Consider the following 18,364-nt stretch of genomic DNA (forward strand, 5'->3'; position numbering starts at 1 on the left):
TTGGTTTGCAAGTATTTTACTAAGAATTTTTGTATATGCGTTCATAATGGAAAAGAGTCTATATTTCCTTGGGTCTTTGTGTGATTTAGGTATCAGGGTAACTGTGGCTTCTAGAAGGAATTTGACAGTATACTTTCTGTGTCTGTTTTGTAGAATAATTTGAGGGGTATTGGCTTAAATTCTTCTTTGAAAATATGGTAGAATTCTATGGTGAACGCATCTAGTCCTGGGCCTTTTGGCTAGGAGACTTTTAATTACTGCTTCTATTTGAGTAGTGGTTATAGTTCCCTTTCAATTACTCATCTGATATTTATTTAACTTTGGTAAGTGGCATATATTAAGAAAATTACCCATTTCTTTTAGATTTTCCAATTTGGTGAAGTACAGGTTTTTAAAGTAATCCTTATGATTCTCTGGATTTCCTCAGTGTCTGTTATTATATCCCCCTTTTCAATTCTAATTTTAGTAATTTGAATCTTCCCTCTCCACAATTTAGTTAATTTGGATAAGGGCTTGCCGATTTATTGATTTTCTCAAAGACCCAACTCTTTCTATTATTGATTCTTTGTATTGTGTGCTTTTGTTTGTTTTTATTGATTTCAGTCTTGAGTTTAATTATTTCTTGCCATCTACACCCTTTGGGTAGGATTTCTTCCTTTTGTTCTTGAGCTTCCAGCTGTGCTGTGAAGTTCCTAGGATGAGATATCTCCAGGTTTTTCCATGTAGGCACTTAGTGCTATGAACTTGTCTCTTAGTATCACCTATCTTGTGTTTCATAAGTTTAGATATGCTGTGTATAAAAAGGTTTTTAAGTTCCTTCTTAATTCTGTCTTCATTTTTCATTCAGTAGTGAGTTGTCTAGTTTCCATGAATCTGTAAGCTTTTTGTGTCGCTGATATTCAGCTTTAGTCTGTGGTGAGTTAGATAGGATTCAGGGTGTTAGTTCAGTTTTCTTATATCAGTTGAGTTTTGCTTTGTATCCAAGTTTGTGGTCAAATTTGGAGAAAGTTCCATGAGTGAAGGTCTATTCTTTTGTGTTTGAGAGAAATGTTCTATAAAGATCTTGTTAAGTTCATTTGGTTTATAACGCTTGTTAGCTCCAGCATCTCTTTAGTGATTGCTTTCTACTTTCATGTCTTGAACTTTTCTTCATTTCATGCCACAGTTTGTTTGTGTTTTCACAGATTTCTATAAGGTATCTGAAAAGTTTTTGCATCCAGATAAGCCTCTCTGCTGACGCAGCAATCCAAATTAGACCAAATCAGACTGAATTAGAAAAAGCCCCAGTTTAATGAATAAAGTGTTCCCTAGTGATTCTCCCGTCCTGCAGAGAGGAGACAGGGATAAAAGACTGAAAAACAACCTGTCTGTTTTCTGAGGTGGGGGAGCAGTTTAAATGCCCTGTGGGAGTGGTCTTGAGCATCTCTGGGGGAGAAGCTGTGTTTGACAGGACTTTCTGGGGGGCAGGGTCTGGGCAGAGAAATGGGGCTTCCACCAGAATAGTATTCATTCATATCTTCTTTAAGGTTTGTGGTAATTTGAATAGGAATGGCCTCCATAGGGTCATCTATATGAATACTTAGTTATCATAGAGTAGTACTACTTGGAAGGATTAGATTTTGGGGATAAGTGTTGCCTTGTGGGAAGAAGTGTGTCACTGGGGGTGGGCTTTGAGGTTTCAGATTCCCAAGCCAAGCCCAATGACTCTTCCTGCTGCCTGCAGTTCTAGATGTAGAACTGTTAGCTCCTTCTCCAGCACCAAGTCTGCCTACTTCCTTCCATGTTGATAATTGACTAAACCTTGGAAACTGTAAGAAGCCCCAACTAAATGTTTTCCTTATAAGATCTGCTGTGGTCATGGCGTCTCTTCACAGTAGTAGAACAGTGACTAAGGCAAGGTCTTGAATATATTCATAATTGCTATTTTGAAGTCCTAGTCTTGTGCTTCAGCTATATTGCCTTTCTTGGGGCCCATTATAGTAGGTTTTCTGGTCTGTAGTGGAGACATACTGTCCTGGTTGTTATTGATTGTGTTTTTATGCTGGTGTCTATGCATGTGGGTGTGGGATGATTATAATGCTAGTTGTTGATATCTGGTCTTGTTTTTGTTGGATGGGTTTTCCATTCCTTGGTTTCTGTTACCCTCCCTGGATCTTAGTCTTCTAAGACTAATAAGTGGTGGGTGTGGGTTGCCTGGTAGGGAATACTTCTGAGTTCTTATTAGGTGTGGCTACTGGGAATCCTTTGTAGAATATATTGAGTCCCCAGGGAGTGGAGGAGGAAAGGGTTGACAGGCCCCTGTATGTGGTCTGCTCCACGGCTGGCGAGGAGTCTAGGGAATTTGCAATGGAGGACAAGAAGGAGAGTGAGGATCATTTACCTGATTCTCAGGATGGCATGGCTAGGATTTCTAGGAAGAAAGTGCCTCTGATGCTGGAGACTGAGACAAAGGGATGGGGTGAGGGAGGGAGGCTGTGGAAGAAGATCTGTGCAGTCCCTTGAGAATGGGACCAAAAGCTTTGTGGGTTTTGTGACAGGATCTCACTATGTAGATCTAGCTGGCTTAGAAATTACTATGTAGACCAGGCTGGACTTGAACTAACAGAGCTTCACCTGCCTCTGCAGAGACAAAAGTGAGCACCACCTCTCAGAAAAAAAAAAAATAATAATGAGCCAGGCAGTGGTGGCGCACGCCTTTAATCCCAGCACTCTCGAGGCAGAGCCAGGCGGATCTCTGTGAGTTCGAGGCCAGCCTGGGCTACCAAGTAAGTTCCAGGAAAGGCGCAAAGCTACACAGAGAAACCCTGTCTCGAAAAACCAAAAAAAAAAAAAAAAAAAAAAAAATAATAATAATAATAATAATAATGTGCACCACCATATCTAGCCAAGCCTGGGCTTTTAAAAAAGTGTTCTGGGAATCAAACTCAGGTTGCAAGTACTTTATCAACTGGGCTATTGCTCTTTATATCGGTTTTAAAGGTTTAACATGTTTCTTTCATTAATATTAGGACATTTTATAGAATACCATCAAAATATATTATAATGTCTCAAATGGCCCCCCAACAATGGGTGGAAATGTTACAGACCCACTGAAGTGATTAACAATCTGGCCTTCTAGAATGTTCTGCCATTTGAACCTCTCATGGCCCACAAGTTCCAGAGCAGATAGGACCACTCAATAATAGATATGAGCAAGGTGTATGTGGCTGAATCAGTTTTGGGGGGAAAATATTCAGGAAGATACAGTAACAATCATCCTCAAAACCCCAGAATAACAAGTCTTGGGATTTTTTTTTTTCCATCACAGGCAATTTATTTTGTTCTATTCATTCACAGTTAATACAGAAAATACTTGGAAACATTTCCATATAATGTTTGACACAGAAATCATCAAATAGAAGTATACAATGTTGACAGGAGGCAGTACATTTATAATTTATAACCCCAAATGTATTTATAAATTAGAAATGGAAAGATCTACAAATGAAATTATGAAGGTTCACCAAAGTCATTTAATCTGTCAGTTTCTCATTCATTATTATGTCTTAATAATATTCTATTGTATGAATAAGCCACATTTTATTTCTCTCCAGTATTTGATAGCTATTTGAGTTGTTTTAACTCTTTTACTATTAGCAACACACTGCTGTAAACTTTCATGTACATGTTTCATAGGTGCACATTTTCAGTAGTTTGAGGATATATTCCTAAGGGTAGAATTGTTGAGTAACAGAGTAACAATGTTTTGCATTTTGACCAACCACCAAACTGTTTTGCCAAAGTGGCACACCATTTTACAATCTCACCAAATCCTTGTTTTTAAGGCTCTGATTTTTGTACAAAAGCATTCAATCATTCTGTCAGACCAAACCAGGAAAAGTAAGCTATATTTCAGAGCTGTCCTATTCCATTTACTATGCAAAGCCATTCTTGGCGTTTACAACTCTCAGCCCTTTTGAGTATTCTTGCAGTGTTCACCTTTTCCTCCACCACTTTTTTCTTCTTCTTCTTCTTTTTTTTTTTTGGTTTATTTCTATCTATTACAAATGTATAAAAAATCCTCCATCAACGCTGCTGTTAGCAGCAGAACCTTGAGAAATATACCTTTGGTTTGCCTCAGAAAAGGAACACATATTGCACTGTAAAGTTTATAAAAATTGGTGCAAAACATTGTGATAATGTTACAATACCAGTTTTAAGAGTTCAGTGACTAATGGGGAGCCGATGGGATACATGCAGAACTGTGAAAGCGATCTCACTTAGCCAGCTGTACACGTAGACTGTAAATCTACATTCAGATCATTTCTGAACTAAGACTATCATCTCAGTTTATCTGTTGAGGTCAACCAGGAAACCCAAGAATATACCTTGATTTTTGCAAAAAACAAAATAGGGGGAGAGATTTCTTCAGCATTTCAGTCCACGAGTAACAGTATCCTAACAGGCAAAGTGTTCTCTCACTGTCAACATAGAATGAACTGCTGCTGGAGGTCAACTTGGGTTTTAATTTGCATTAGCACTTACATGCATAGTAGTCCAAGTTGTTGACCTCATGACTTTAAAAAGTAACTCTAAAAAAGTAAAATGGCCCTTCTTGGAAGACTAAAGAAAGACATCCAGCCACAGTTGTAAAAAGTCTCATCAAAACAATATACCCTTTTATGAATTACGCCTCAATTTAAAAAAAAAAAGCCCCAAATAAGAAGCAGTTCTGAAAAAGAAAATATAACTTAAGATATTTGAGAAAAAAAAAACAAGGTGAATACAGGTTCAAAAATAATTAAGATACATTTTCTTAAGGCTACCTAGAATTAGGCTTTAAAGAATTCTACCATTTCAAGTTTACCACTAGTTACTAGATACCTATTTACAAACAAGATGTTCACTTTTTTTGCTCCTTTATCAAGAGAAAAATCTACCTTCAGACTATGAGAGTGGTGATGGGGAGGGACTAGAAAATAAGATTCAAACAATCCCATGCAAATATCACATTTTTCAAATGGAAGAACTCCAAACTGCACTAGAAGTTCCAATCACTAAGACACTTTCCATTGAAATGATTTAAGTACAACTACATGGCACCAAGGTTTAGGCCTAATATAGGCCTGACAACCAAGTCCTTGTTTTCTGGAAGAAAGGCCTCAAAAGTCCCACTCAATTCCACACAACAATACTTCAAAGATCAATTAGGTTTTCCTTTCCTTAATATTTTTGTTTTTGACTTCTAATCTTAAAGACTAGATTAAAACTTAGCTCATTTCCCAGAAGGCATTGCTTCCCTTTGCTCTATGAAAGAGTCCACCAAGACCTCTTCCTCAAAACCATCTAGCCCCCAGCCTCCAGTCTGTGTTTGTGATGCATCTTTCTCAACATCCTGAAAAGGTAATGTAGGTAAAATATGCTCATAAACTTTAAAACTAGTTGTTAGAAAGACGTAACTAGCTTTATAATTTAAGTTTTAAAACATAAATACTTGCAGCTTAATCTGCACTGACAATGATTGTCGAAGCCTAGAATTCAACATTTACAAATTCTCATTCACACACACAAAACACACTATTATCACACAACTTGTGTCTTGAGAGAATGTTCTGCTTTTTAAATCTTTGGCCTCCCAGTCAATCCCAAGTTCAACCAACTTTAACTAAAACTTCACTCAGAATTTCACCAAGCTTTCACCCACACATTAATGCTTGTCGTATCTTTCATCAACTGTCAAAATCTGAAGCCTGCTCAGAGATCGCCAGGTAAAAGAAAATAAATGAAATACACAGAGGTTATTTCAAAACAGAACATGACCATCATCCAAAAAAAAAAAAAAAAAAAAGTCACGATTCCCAATTGGGATCATCTTTTGTTTCCCACGTTGGACTATTTCACACTCCGGCATTGGCCAAAGGACACGAGAGCTGGTTCTGGAGCATACAGTCTCTCACACAGGTGTCCCCAGAGGAACACCAGAGACAAAGTCTCGTGAGGCCTCTCCCGTACAGAGACTGTCTCACAGGGGCAGTGAGGGAGGACACCCACTAGTTTGTGGAGATCCCTGAGAGAGTATGATTCTTAAAATCTGGACTGTACATAATTCACATCAGCCCTGTTCAGGTACTTACTGGAAGAAAGATGCAGCTGTTTGCCAGAACTCAGCACTCCACTCTAGATCTCTGCTGCCTTAGTCTCCGTCGCGGATTTCCGAGTTCTGGTAGTTACCTGGACCACTGAGGCATTGCCACAAGACTTCTTCTCTTTTGAAACATCCTTTTTCTCTAGATATTAGGATAGCTACACCAGCTTGTTTCTTAGGTCCATTTGCTTGGAAAGCCTTTTCCCAGCCCTTTACTTGGAGGTAGTGTCTATCTTTGAAGTTAAGGTGTGTTTCTTGTATGCAGCAGATGCATGGGTTCTGTTTTCTTATCCATTCTGTTAGCCTATGTCTTTTTATAGGTGAGTTGAGACTATTGATATTGATGGATACTAATGACCAGTGATTGTTAATTCCTGTTATTTTTTGTGGTTGTGTTGTGTTGTCCTTCTGTGGTGTATGTTGGTGTGGGATTATCTATTGCTTGATTTTTCATGGATGTGTTTAGCTTCTTTGGGTTGAATTTTCCCTTCTAGTGCTTTCTGTAGGGCTGGGTTTGTAGACAGGTATTGATTAAATCTGGTTTTATCCTGGAATATTTTGTTTACTCCGCCTATGGTGATTAAGAGTTTTGCTGGGTATAATAGTCTGGGTTGGCATCCGTGGTCTCTTAGTGTCTGCATGAGATTTGTCCATGATCATCTAGCTTTCATAGTCTCTATTGAGTAGTCTGGTGTTATTCTGATGGGTTTACCTTTATATGTTACTTGGTCTTTTTCCTTTGTGGCTCTTAATATTTTTTCTTTGTTCTGTGTGTTTAGTGTTTTGATTATTATGTGGCAAGGGGACTTTTTTTTGGATCCAGCCTATTCGGTGTTCTGTAAGCTTCTTGTATCTTCATAGGTATTTCTTTCTTTAGGTTAGGAAAATTTTCTTCTATGATTTTGTTGAATATATTTTCTGTGCCTTTGAGTTGGTATTCTTCTCCTTCTTCTATCCCTATTATTCTTAGGTTTGGTCTTTTCATGGTGTCCCAAATTTCCTGGACATTTTGTGTTACTACTTTTTTGTCTTCAGTGTTTTCTTTGACTGACGAATCTCTTTTTTCTATCGTGTCTTCAGTGTCAGAGATTCTCTGTTCCATCTCTTGCAATCGGTTGGTTATGCTTGTTTCTGTAGTTCCTGTTCGTTTTGTCAGGATTTCTATTTCCAGCATTCCCTCAGCATGTGTTTTCTTTATTGTCTCAAATTCATTTTTCAGATCTTGGAATGTTTCTTTCATCTGTTTAATTGCTTTTTCTTGGCTTGATTTGATTTCTTCCCATTTTTTGTTCATTTTTTCTTCCATTTCTTTAAGGGAGTTTTTTATTTCCTCTTTAATGTAGTTTTTCATTTCCTCTTTAAGGGAAGTTTTTATTTCCTCTTTAAGAGAGTTTTTCATTTCCTCTTTAAGGAAAGTTTTTATTTCCTCTTTAAGGTAGTTTTTCATTTCTTCTTTAAGGAAAGTTTTTATTTCCTCATTGAGGGAATGTTTTATTTCTTCTTTAAGGGCCTCTATCATCTTCTTAAAGTCATTTTCAGGGTTGATTTCTTCTGTTTCTTCTGTCATGGTATGTTTAGGTCTTGCAGGTGTAGAATCACTAGGTTCTGATGTTGCCATATAGGTCTTTATGTTGTTGCCTGTATTTTTGCACTGGCATCTACTCATCTTTTCCTCTGTGCGGTGCAGGTGGTGTCTGTGTCTGAGAGTGCCTCTCTTGTTCTAATTTTTAGTCTTGGTTTAGTAGGGGTTCTTGGTTAAATTGGTGCTATTGGGCTTTTTCTTCAGGGACAGCTGATTTCAGTCGGTGAATTATATACTTATGATTCTGGTGATCTGGTTTAGTGGCTGGGTAGCGCCTTCTTCTGTGTTCCCAGGTCACGTTTTGTTCATTCGTCAACTCCTCAGCTGATCTTGTTTCTTCAGACTTCAAACTGTAGGCATCTGAATCCTCTCCCAGATGGGTTTCAGCTGAGCAGGGTAGTCTCACCAACACCTCCAAGTTGTTGGGTTTCACAGGATCAGCAGTTGGGCCCTGGGTTGTCCCCAGACAGAGTGTCCAGACTCACCCTGGTTCCGACCCACGGAGATAGCCTCTTCCCCAGGTGTTGGGGCTAGGGGTGTCCCCGTTCCAAGCTGCGTCCGCCCCTCTCGGTCCCCGGGCCTGCCCACCCCTGTGGCCCGCTGCCACAGGCCCACCTGTGTCCACTTGTCTCCGCCGCCAGGTCTGTATGTCCCTGTCAGCTGCCGCTGGGTCTGTCTGCCTCTGCTTGTCACTGCTGCCGGGCCCATCCACCTCTGCGGGCTGCCACCGGGCCTGAATGTCTCTGCCGGTTACCGCTGGGCCTGTATGTCCCTGTCGGCTGCTGCCACCGGGCCCGTCCACCTCCGCAGGTCGACGACCTGCGTCCGCCTGTCTCCACCGAGTGGCCTGTTTACTTCTGTGGGCCGCCGCCGGGCCTGAATGTCTCTGTTGGCCGCTGCCACCAGGCCGTCCACTTCCGTCTGCTTATCTCTGCTGCAGGGCCTGTCCACCTCTGTGAGCCGCCGCTGGGCCTGAATGTCTCTGCCGGCTGCCGCCGGGCCTGAATGTCCCTGTCGGCCGCTGCCGCCGGGCCCGTCTACCTCCGTGGGCCGCCGCCACAGGCCTACCTGTGTCTGCTCGTCTCCGCCATCTTCAAGTCTTGGGATCTTATGTTGTTCCAGGGATGTAATGAAACCCCCTTGAGTAAAGCTGAACAGCGTCAGAGTCTGTGCTCCATTGTGAAGGAGGTCACCACTGGAACTCCTATACAGCCACGTGTCTGAGGTAGTGTGGTGCTAAAATCATGTACTGGACAGCAAGAAACTCCAGTACATGTGCCTTCATTATCTCTATTTTCCTTTACAATAGAAAACTAAAAAACAAAAAAGAAAAAAACTTACAATGTTCATTAATACTGAAAAAAAAAACAACCTGTTTTCTATTATTACATTAACTGAAACTTGGGAATATGTTTATAAATAATACTTACACATTTATGGGAACATATTATCTTCCTTTTTGGCCTAAGAAGAAATAACATAAAAACGAAACAATTTCATTAGTTTATAAATATTTTATAAGGCAAATTTATTCTTCACCTTGTAAAATATACAGAATAACCTTGGTACTTACAACATTTAAAGTAAACAATTAGCACACAATTTAATTATGATGCCGAGGGGGTATGTTCAGAAAGTTATTCATGGAAAGCTACAACTTCTTACGCATAGATTTCCTAACTACCCTCTTGTGTACACTTTATTCAGAAGGGATGGGAAACTGCAGGGGCTAACATCCTCCCTCAGCTCCTAAGGGGCTGACTCAAGCCCCTGCTGGTGATGGCCTCCTGCTTTGGACTGACCATGCTCAAAGCTTTCAGGTTCACGCATGCGTGGTTTGATTCTACAAGCCTTGCCTTTCTCCTGACACACAATATATCTCAGTAAGGCAGTTTAGCCATTGAAGCTGGCCCCAGAAAGAGACTGGCATTTTTTAGGTTTTCACTGGATATACAATCAGGATAAAAGAGGTGTGTTTTAAATTTAAAAAATATATGTATTTCTTTTATGTTGTATACGGTGTTTTGCCTGGGTGTGTGTCTGTGTACCATGTGTGTGCAAGAAGTCTACACAGGTCTGAAGAGGCATCAGAGACCCCAGAACTAGAGTTACAGACAGTTGTAACTGTGCCTTTTAAAGGCACATGTGGTGCTGGGAATTGAGCCCGACTTCTCTAAAAGAACAGTCAGTGCTCTTAACCACTCAGCCATCTATCTAGCCCCAGCAGGTAGGTTTTAAAATCTTATTTTGGAAAGAAAAAAAGTTGGAGTTTTTGTCCTGATCAACACCTAACTTATCTGTTGAATTTCTTTATGAAAATGCTGACCCAGCTGAGTGTGGTGGCATACGCCTTTATTCCCAGCATTTGAGAGGCAGAGGCAGGTAGATCTCTGTGAGTTCGAGGTCAACCTGGTCTACAGAGTGAGTTCCAGGACAGCCAGGGCTACACAGAGAAAACCTATCTCAAAAAAACAAAACAAAACAAAAAAAGCAAAAAAAAAAAAGCATATAAACAAAAAATGCTGGCCCCTCTTGTACATAAAGTCTACATGAAAATCAAAACAAACAAACAAACAAAAACCCCACAAAATACTGAAAAATTCAAATTATAACTATTAACGGGAACACCAAAGTTATTACGACACAGAGAAAACAAAAGCCCAGGGCCTATGGAGAGTGGAGGAACGGCGAGGGCATCGGGGATTAAAACTCTCCTAACTGTTCTCCTCTGGAGGGGAAATCAACACTGCCCCGAAAGCGGCTGTGACCACTTGAAACTCAATCTGGTCGCTGCGCCTCTCTCCAGCCTGGCGGAGTAGGAGCCAGTGGGATACACACACACACACACACACACACACACACACACACACACACACACACACACGTTCTTCTGACTTTCCCACAAAACACCTTCAAATGTTGTCCACAGTCTAGACACACACTGAAGCCAAAGATAACAAAACCTTTAAAACTGACTGCTTGAGACAGTCGCTCTGGAACCAGGGACTCAGCTAAACTATTTGGGATGAAATGGAACAAAGAAAAGAGTGAAAGGCTCCATCATGACCGGCCGCACTGGGACGGCAGTGACTTTACCACGGGACAACAGATGTCCTGAGCAGAGGTGCCCGAACGACTAGACTCCTGGTTTGCAGCGTGCTAAACTGCGCTCTATGGGACTGTATTTTGTGTGCGTGCACTCTCCAATGACAGCAGCTTAACCCTAGAGTGATCAGAAGTGCTATGTGAAACTAAGGCCAGACTTTAAAGGTTAACTCGCACTGAAACATTTGAAAGGCTAGGAGAGGAAAAGACCAGTCGGCGCAAGACAGCAAGACACTGTCTCCAAAAACAAACAGGAATGACAAAAACATAATACAAAAACTTAGTAGCGGGTCCAGGTGTGGTGACAGTCACCTTCAATCCCAGCAAAGAGGCAGAGGCAGGTAGAGCCCTGTAAATTCAGGCCAGCCGTCTACCCAGTGAGTTCCAGGATAGCCAGGGCTACACAGTGAGATCCTACCTCAAAACAAAAAGTGAAACCAAACAAACGTGGGAATGAAGTCACATGACTTTTAACAGGCTGAGTCCAAGACTCTTAAAAGGCACACTTTGGTCTCACCCCGTTACAGAGGATCTCTCTGATAGTTTAGGATAATACACAGCAGCCAAGAATCAAGTAGATTGAGTTAAAAAGGGAACGAATGTGGCAGACGCTGGTAAACGGCCTTTGCCCAGCCCTGGCGAGCTGCACCAATAAACTATTCCTTCCACAGACAACCAACCTTCCAGACAGATAAGGCCGGCTCTCCGTGGCAACCTTGTATAAGTAATAAGACGGATGCCACTTAACCCACTTTCTTCTGGGAACCTAAACACATGCCATAAAAAGGTAGTTGCACTAACAGCTTTCCCAGACAATCGCGTGTCTGATGATCTCACTAATGGGCCTCCGTATACAGCTCTTCTGAGAAGGATACTGCAGGGTGCTTTAACCACTCATTTCAAAAGATTTTAAGATCATTTTAGACTTAAAGAAGTGTTACATAAATAGCAGAATTCATGTATACCCTTTCACTGCTTCTACTTATGATAGCATGACAGAGTATCATCTACATAAAATCTGTCTTTGTAAAGGTTGTTTTGTTTTTGTTTTTAATTAAAGAGCCCAGGAAAAAGGGACCAAAATCTTTTTCAAATAATTTTTCATTTCAGGGGACTATAATATAATTACATCATTTCTCCTTCTCTTACCCCCTCCATGCTCTCCTCTTGCTCTTTTGAATTCGTAGCCTCTTTCCTTTACTTGCTACGTGTGTGCGCGCGCGCGCGCGTTCCCAAATACATAAATACAACCTACTCAGTCTGTATAATGTTACTTGTATGTATGGTTTCAGGGCTGAGCATTTGGTGTTGGATGATCAATTGGTGCGCTCTTCCCTGGGGAAGGCTATTTCTCCTGCTCTAGGCATTCCTTAGTTGCCTGTGGTTCTTTGTCTTGTGAGATTTCCATCACTAAAATGTTTTTTAGAAAATCAAACACTTAGAAATGTGCTCACCTTCTACTGATAGCGCCCAGAAGTTACCCTGGTTGATACTGCTCCATATTCCTTTCCTCACTACTGTGAGCTAAATTCGGTCCATTTTTCATGATGCAACACTGAGCTTTCTCTGGGTCAAAAAAAGACTTCTCTTCTTTTTTTTTTTTCATCTTCTTCCTCCAGCTCTCCTTGCTCCTACCAGAAAGGAGGCTGAGTTAGTATTTGGGAGTAAATCAGATCCCCAATATGCTCCTTAGTTTTATTCCACAGATATCATAAATCTACCAATTTTCAGTGCTGTGAAAGGCCATAGGAATACGGTGCCTATAAAGAGTGTATTACTCACTTAGGGTACACAGAGACTAAGCAAAGGAGTTATACAGTGAGACAGGAATCAAGGATGACGCCAAAGATTTGCCGAGGATTCAAAAATTCACTTCAGTAATAACAAGAAGCCGAGGGAAAAAACAGATATGATGGGGCTAAGGATGTTATTTTTAACACATCAGATATGAGGTGTGTGTTAGATCAGCATTCAAGGGCTGAGTTAATAAGAGATAGACTCTAAATGATGCAGCTAGGCTCTTCATGGGACCCTGAACCCAGAAACAGAGATGGGCACTAGGTTATCTACACACGAGGTCTAACACCACCTTTCTGGGATGAGAATCGACTACCTGTAGGTTTATTTCTTGTTCTTTTTCCTTTGAGAAGCACATTTGGCCTGAGCAACGGGAGTCTCCCACATGACATCAGAAGAGAAAATAGACATCAACAGTTTGGTTTATTGAAGGGAAATGATGATGAAACCTATAAAGAGAAATGTTATGTGCTTTTACGAAGTATCACATACTGCAATATTCAGTGGCACATGAAGATTGATTATACTAATATCCAACAGCTGCTGTCTGGAATAATTTTACTTTAAAAAGATCATCAGCTCACTACAAAATGGCTCCCACTGTTTTTAAGTTGCCCTTCTAGACATGAATTTCTGTTTCATCTTTACTGTCTCACAAATTTTTCTCTCTAGAGGCCCAATCTACTAAGAAAGTCCAGACTGTTTTATATATATATACTGTTTTCATGTTTTTATATGTATTCTTTATTCCTCTGCTTCTTACACCCCACAACATGTTTCTCTTCCCCCTCATAAGAATGAAGGCTAAAGAAGGCAATCTTAGAAAGGGAGACTACGTTACTGAAAACAGACACATTTAAAACTGAAGAGACCCCAAACTTCTCCAGCTCATGGCCTTCCGTGCCTGCCCCCCCCCCCCATTTCTCCTTGTAACCCTGCTATATCAGTTACATGCACTCTCTCTTTGGCCTACACTTTCTTTCTCTTCTCTCCTTCCTCTCTCACTCTACTGCTCCTGTGTGGAATTTCTAAATGGTCTTATTAAATAAAAACACGAAGCCAGAAATTTGGGTTAAAGCCTTAGAGAGATCAAGGAAATAGGGAAAGCCACCAGCCAACCTTACCTCACCAGCTCTGCAGCTTCCAAGGAGAGCAAGCGACTTCCTGTCTACCCAGGCTTATATGCCTTGCTTTTCTGCCCTCTCATTGGCTCTTAGCCCAGCTACCTCACTTCCTCTTCCTACATAGCACTATCACTGTCTGTCTGTCTGTACAGACCTCCAGGTCTCTATGGTTGGTATTGGGATTAAAAGCGTGTGTCACCATGCTTGGCTCTGTTCCCTAGTGTGGCCTTGAACACACAGAGATCCTGCCTGCTAAGGGATTAAGGGCGTGTGCTGCCTGACTTCTTGTTTACTTAAAACGACTGGCCTTTTCCCCTGATCTCCAGGCAAGCTTTATTTATTAACGCACAAATAAAATATCACCACACTCTTGCTCTCTCCTGGCCACTTCCAGTCTGCTATTTTCTCTTTCTGCTCTGGACTCTTCCAGATGCCTCTGGCTGTTCCCTCCCTCCTTTCTACGACAAAAATCTTCTGCTTAACTATACCTTGGAGCAGTCAGGTCTTCAGTTTATACATCTGGTGCTGAAACGCTCAGTTTACACACTTCCAAGTTTGCCTCTATTGTGACCCTGTGCCAATGACAACAGCGACAATACCTTCTCACTTTGCATTGGTGCGGTATTGTCTTTCTGTTCCCTTCACAGACGTCAACAATATTAATGTGATTTCAATATCATTTCATTTCAAATATTATTTCTTAAAGTATTAAATATTGACAATCACCAAGCTTTCATTATGTGCCAGATACTGCTTTGAGCTCTATGCATATCAAGTAATTTAACCTCAAAATAATCTTCACAAGTTGGCTGTGTAGTAATTATCTTTGTTTTACAGATAACAGAACTGGAGCACAGGATGGTAAGTAACTTGTTCTCTCCTTCTATCTATCCATCTAACCCAGAAGGAACTTGAAGGGCTTCTAGAGGTATTGTGTTAGTGAGACATGGCGACTCACAATATTTCTTGAATAAATGACCAATTTTAGACATTTATTCCCTCAATTACATTAAAGATACAGGTAGGGAGGCTGGAGAGATGGCTCAGAGGTTAAGAGCACTGACTGCTCTTCCAGAGGTCCTGAGTTCAATTCCCAGCAACCACATGGTGGCTCACAACCATCTGTAATGAGATCTGGTGCCCTCTTCTGGCCTGCAGGCATACATGCTGTATACATAATAAATAAATAAATCTTTAAAAAAAAAAAAAATGGTGCCAGCGAAACTCCCAGGAATCCACAAGGATGACCCCAGCAATAGTGGAGAGGGTGCCTGAAAAGGCCCTCTCCTATAACCAGATAGGTGACTACACTAATTGTCATCATAGAACCTTCATCCAGTAACTGATGGGAGCAGATGCAGAGATCCACAGCCAAGCACAGGGCCAAGCTCCAGGAGTCCAGTTGAAGAGAGGGAGGAGGGATTATATAAGCAGGGTGTGTGTGTGTGTGTGTGTGTGTGTGTGTGTGTGTGTGTGTGTGTGTGTGTGTAGCTTGATTTTTTTCGCCTTGCCCACAGTCAGGACAAACCTCTGTCACCCGCCAGTCCCACAGCCGCTCAGACCCAACCAAGTAAACACAGACACTTATATTGCTTTCAAACCACATGGCCGTGGCAGGCTTCCTGCTAACTGTCCTTAACTTGCTAACTGTGCTTTTATCTTAAATTGATCCATTTCCATAAGTCTATACCTTGCCATGTGGCTGGTGGCTTACTGGCGTCTTCACATGCTGCTGGTCATGGCAGCGGCTGCAGTGTCTCTGGTCATGGCGGCGGCTGCAGCCTCTCTGGTCATTGCGGCGGCTGCAGCGTCTCCTTCTGCCTTTCTGTCCTTTTATATCTCCTCTCTGTTAGTCCCACCTATCTTTCCTGCCTAGCCACGGCCGATCAGGTTTTATTTATTAACCAATCAGAGCATACAGACCATCCCCCAGCACAGCCAAGTGCAGACCATCTCAAACACCTGCACTCAGGCCCATGGTCCTAATCATCCTCTATACGGACCTGCTGGGTAACGCCACAAAGAACCTGAGAATGGGCTCCCACAGGACCTACAGAACATCCCACAGCATGTGTGTGTGTAGGGGGGGATCAAGATCATGATGGGGAAATCCACAGAGACAGCTGACCTGGGACTTTTGGGAGCTCACAGACTCTAGACCAACAGCTGGGGAGCCTGCATGAGCCTGACCTAGGCCCTCTGCATGTGGGTGGCAGTTGTGTAGCTTGGTGTATTTGTGGGGCCCCTAGCAGTGGGACCAGGATCTGACCCCTGGTGCATAATCTGGCTTTTTGGAACCTATTCTCTATGGTGGGACACCTTGCTCAGCCTTGATATGGGGGAAGAGGGCAGTGGGAGGGACCTTGGTTCTGCCTCAACTTGATATACCATGCTTTGTCGACTCCCATGGGGGGCCTTGCCCTTTCTGAGGAGTGGATGGTGAGGGTAGAAAGGAGTTGGGGAGAGGGAACAGGAGGAGAGGAGGGAGGGGAAACTGTGGGGGTTTTTGTTTGTTTGTTTGTTTGTTTTTTGGGTTGTTTTGTTTTTGTTTTTGTTTTTTTTTGCTCAGAGTAGAAATTCTACTGCAACATCTGCCTTGGCTTCATTTCCACGGCTGCGATAACACGCGTGATAACGTTTCCTAACGAAAGTGAAAGCATTGCTCTCCGCTTCCGCTTAAGGATGTGGTATGACCAGCCCCAAGTTACCGTTGCTGTGGCTTCTCTGACGTCATGGACTAAACCTGGACCTTCAAGCCAAGGATATCCTGCACTGTAAGTGAGATTAAGCGCAATGTTACCTCTAACTCAGAGTGAGTACCAGATGAACAGTTCAACAAAGACATTGAGACTGTTTCTGAAGCGTAATTTTCAAAATGAGCACGGGAGATCTACAATACATCCTTTATAAACCATCAAATGTGTAGGCAAGCTAAAAGAGGAAAAAATTTAAACATACTATCATGTAGTTGCTTGAAGCTTTTTCTTTTTTTTTTTTCTTGAAGCTCAAAGGCCAAAAAGGAGTAAATACAGGAGATGATGCTTATATTTATCCTTTATATAACAGGAAAATGCACTAATAAAATAGCATTTTGGCCGTAAATGCTATACCACAAACACACCCTGATAAGTGTTTCCAGTATTACTCTAGCAATAAAAGTCTAGTATCATATTGAAAGCCCCGAGAAAGAGAATGACATTTGAACTAATAGGTTTACCTAATAAGGCTTCTTAGACTACTTAAGTCTTTTTGAGATCATACCACTTTTCACCAGAGCAGCACCAGTTTAAATATGAAATTAATATCAAACATTGAAAAAAGCTATTATCTCCCCATGAGTAACTGGCTCAGTCTGCAGGTACAGCAAGCCTTCTAGGTATTTGTCAAGATAACATGTCAACATATTTTGATAAACTCTGTCGAGAATTTGGTAAACTTATTAAGAGAGTTTGTATTTGTAAAGTTCTTAAAGTAGTGTCTAGTGATAATTAGCAGTCTATAAGCTTTTTAATGTCAATTTCATATTGTTCCCGAATCAGGGACACCGTTTGCTCCATCTGTTTCTTTTTAACGAAACGTGTAGCTTGGTTTTGGTTTTAGAATTTAGCTTCTTTGCTCCCCAGTGGAGTCTTGCTACGTTGCCCATGCTGTCCACAACTCTTGGTGTCACGCAATCCTCCTGCCTCAGTCCCCCGGCCCCCATGTAGCTGTTACTATAGAAACTCCTGGCCTAGAATTTGACATTTTTGTCTCTGAAAAAACTGAACAAGGTGGTCAAGATGAAGGTTATTTGCTCACATTGCTTTGTACCTTTCACATTTGCTTTCTGAGACCTCGGAATTAAGGGGGTAAAAAGGGCAACCATGTTTCATTAGTATGAATCTTAATATCTCTAATGCTAAATACTGAGTGAACTACGGGTGATCAGCCCTTTCAAGGAGCTGTTTTTGGAGGCATTGTGGCATACATATTCCCATTCATTATCACTTGTGCATACATTTAACTTTAATAAACAAGGTATGTTATTTCTCTCCTGTTCCTCTGTTCAGATTTTCAGTAAGTTAGAACCATTGAGACCAATAAATGCAAAAGTTATTTAAGAAAAAATCTATGTATTTCCTTCTCGTGAGTAAATATGCACATAAAAGAATCTTGTTTTGGCCGGATATGTTTGTTCACCATGATAGAAGCCACAGTTTCACACCTAACAGCTTCATCCAAACAGTTCTCCTCCTTGGCGGGCTCATCTGTCCAAGTGAAGATGTGCATATTAAGACTGACAGCATCTGGTCCATGTGGACAAGTGGAAAAAATACAGTGGTTTGTTGTACCATCATTTAAAAGCAAAAGAAAATACACACTTCCTCCAGGGTGCTCCAAGGGTAATCAGTAAATATATAAGATTTGTAAAAATTTAGAAACATGGACTCTTAATTAAGATTTATTTTATTTCAAATTATGTGTGTATGTGGAGTTGGGTGGTGGTGGTGTCGCATGCACACTTGCGTACTAATGATCTGGAAGCAAGAGAGCCTGAGATCCCCTGGAGCTGGAGCTACAGTGTGAGCAGCCTGATATGGGAGATAGGAACTGAACTCATCCACTCTTCTGCAGTGCCAGTTTGTGCTCACC

At 41.4% G+C, this 18,364-nt stretch overlaps 1 long non-coding RNA gene across 1 annotated transcript; it reads right to left on the bottom strand.

The window, feature by feature from the left end:
- Positions 1-3,350: 3,350 nt before the first annotated feature.
- Positions 3,351-13,969, bottom strand: LOC121830473 (uncharacterized). Its single transcript, XR_006073688.2, has 5 exons — positions 13,733-13,969; positions 12,925-13,057; positions 12,266-12,442; positions 9,137-9,170; positions 3,351-9,019 (listed from the first exon to the last, which is right to left on the bottom strand). It is a non-coding gene; the product is annotated as an uncharacterized LOC121830473 (long non-coding RNA).
- Between the last annotated feature and the right edge of the window lie 4,395 nt (positions 13,970-18,364).

This window comes from Peromyscus maniculatus, chromosome 6, assembly GCF_049852395.1.
Source record: "Peromyscus maniculatus bairdii isolate BWxNUB_F1_BW_parent chromosome 6, HU_Pman_BW_mat_3.1, whole genome shotgun sequence".
In the NCBI taxonomy this organism is placed as follows: domain Eukaryota; kingdom Metazoa; phylum Chordata; class Mammalia; order Rodentia; family Cricetidae; genus Peromyscus; species Peromyscus maniculatus.